The following is a 2,944-nucleotide window of genomic DNA, read 5'->3' as shown; positions in this document are numbered from 1 at the left end:
TCGTAATTTGAAACTGAAAATAGGCGCAGAGAGTCAGAATTCGGCTCAAAAATCACACTCAGGAGTCAAATTTCTGACATTTCAGACATTTTGAAAACTGCAGGGGGGTTTGGGCAAAATATGACCCATCGCCGTTTTCAGTAATTGGCATATTTTCGGTATGAAACGGCCTAATTTGAAACTGAAAATAGGTGCCGAGAGTCAGAATTCGGCTCAAAAACCACGCTCAGGAGTCAAATTTCCGACATTTCGGACATTTTGAAAACTGCAGGGGGGTTTGGGCAAAATATGACCCATCGCCGTTTACAGTAATTGGCATATTTTTGGTATGAAACGTCGTAATTTGAAACTGAAAATAGGCGCACAGAGTCAGAATACGGCTCAAAAATCACGCTCAGGAGTCAAATTTCCGACATTTCAGACATTTTGAAAACTGCAGGGGGGTTTGGGCAAAATATGACCCATCGCCGTTTTCAGTAATTGGCATATTTTCGGTATGAAACGTCGTAATTTGAAACTGAAAATAGGCGCAGAGAGTCAGAATTCGGCTCAAAAATCACACTCAGGAGTCAAATTTCTGACATTTCAGACATTTTGAAAACTGCAGGGGGGTTTGGGCAAAATATGACCCATCGCCGTTTTCAGTAATTGGCATATTTTCGGTATGAAACGTCGTAATATGAAACTGAAAATAGGTGCAGAGAGTCAGAATTCGGCTCAAAAATCACGCTCAGGAGTCAAATTTCCGACATTTCGGACATTTTGAAAATTGCAGGGGGGTTTGTGCAAAATATGACCCATCGCCGTTTTCAGTAATTGGCATTTTTTCGGTATGAAACGTCGTAATTTAAAACTGAAAATATGTGCAGAGTCAGAATTCGGCTCAAAAATCACGCTCAGGAGTCAAATTTCCGACATTTCAGACATTTTGAAAACTGCAGGGGGCTTTGGGCAAAATATGACCCATCGCCGTTTACAGTAATTGGCATATTTTCAGTATGAAACGTCGTAATTTGAAACTGAAAATAGGCGCAGAGAGTCAGAATACGGCTCAAAAATCACGCTCAGGAGTCAAATTTCCGACATTTCAGACATTTTGAAAACTGCAGGGGGGTTTGGGCAAAATATGACCCATCGCCGTTTTCAGTAATTGGCATATTTTCGGTATGAAACATCGTAATTTGAAACTGAAAATAGGTGCAGAGAGTCAGAATTCGGCTCAAAAATCACTCTCAGGAGTCAAATTTCCGACATTTCGGACATTTTTAAAACTGCAGGGGGGTTTGTGCAAAATATGACCCATCGCCGTTTTCAGTAATTGGCATATTTTCGGTATGAAACGTCGTAATTTGAAACTGAAAATAGGTGCAGAGTCAGAATTCTGCTCAAAAATCACGCTCAGGAGTCAAATTTCCGACATTTCGGACATTTTGAAAACTGCAGGGGGGTTTGGGCAAAATATGACCCATCGCCGTTTACAGTAATTGGCATATTTTCGGTATGAAACGTCGTAATTTGAAACTGAAAATAGGCCCAGAGAGTCAGAATACGGCTCAAAAATCACGCTCAGGAGTCAAATTTCCAACATTTCAGACATTTTGAAAACTGCAGGGGGGTTTGGGCAAAATATGACCCATCGCCGTTTTCAGTAATTGGCATATTTTCGGTATGAAACGTCGTAATTTGAAACTGAAAATAGGTGCAGAGAGTCAGAATTCGGCTCAAAAATCACGCTCAGGAGTCAAATTTCCGACATTTCAGACATTTTGAAAACTGCAGGGGGGTTTGGGCAAAATATGACCCATCGCCGTTTACATTAATTGGCATATTTTCGGTATGAAATGTCGTAATTTGAAACTGAAAATAGGCGCAGAGTCAGAATACGGCTCAGAAATCACGCTCAGGAGTCAAATTTCCGACATTTCAGACATTTTGAAAACTGCAGGGGGGTTTGGGCAAAATATGACCCATCGCCGTTTTCAGTAATTGGCATATTTTCGGTATGAAACGTCGTAATTTGAAACTGAAAATAGGTGCAGAGAGTCAGAATTCGGCTCAAAAATCACGCTCAGGAGTCAAATTTCTGACATTTCATTCATTTTGAAAACTGCAGGGGGGTTTGGGCAAAATATGACCCATCGCCGTTTTCAGTAATTGGCATATTTTCGGTATGAAACGTCGTAATTTGAAACTGAAAATAGGTGCAGAGTCACGCACAAATATTCACCACAATTTATTTTGTATGGTATTTATCAAGTAAGATCCTTGTATAAATATTGGAAAGTACACAATCTACATGCACCATCCTGAAACAATATTGTGTTGATAATGTGATCTCCGAAACCACATCCACGTAAAAATATAAACCAGGGGTAATCCATGTCGAACTCGGCTACTGTAATGACTTATCCACACAGTGCCCTGCTCTGTTTTGCCTTGCCTGATATTTTATTAAAATAAAATAATAAATACTAGGTACTGTACTGTAATGCCAGGAGTTATAATTAAAAAGGGAAAACAGTGTCATCAATAACAAATCAGGGAAAATGAGTGCCTGTGACTGAGCCGACTTGTTTCTCTCCAGCAACACAAATGGCACCAAATCAACCAATTTAAACTACTTGAACAAATTTAAAGTAAAAAAAAAAAATATTTGTTTTAAAATTTTTATTAATATTTAATGATAGGCGAGGGGCTTGGAAGCATCAACAACCAAGGCAAACAGTAATGTGTGCCGAAGAGCTGTGTGATACAATGGGTACTTTTATACAACCAGAATTTCTTCAAGTGGTAATTTATTGGAACCAATTTTGGTCTAGTGAATTCACAGTGAATAGTACAGTATAACTTATTAAAATATTAGCTCATATTTCACAGTTAATAAGCACTGATAAAAGTTATGCCTACATATATTTTCTAACTACATGTCCCTGTTTAAAAAAAA

Source organism: Procambarus clarkii, chromosome 44 (assembly GCF_040958095.1).
Source record: "Procambarus clarkii isolate CNS0578487 chromosome 44, FALCON_Pclarkii_2.0, whole genome shotgun sequence".
In the NCBI taxonomy this organism is placed as follows: Eukaryota; Metazoa; Arthropoda; class Malacostraca; order Decapoda; family Cambaridae; genus Procambarus; species Procambarus clarkii.
The sequence above is the reverse complement of the archived record's forward strand: the minus strand, read 5'-3'. Positions refer to the sequence as shown.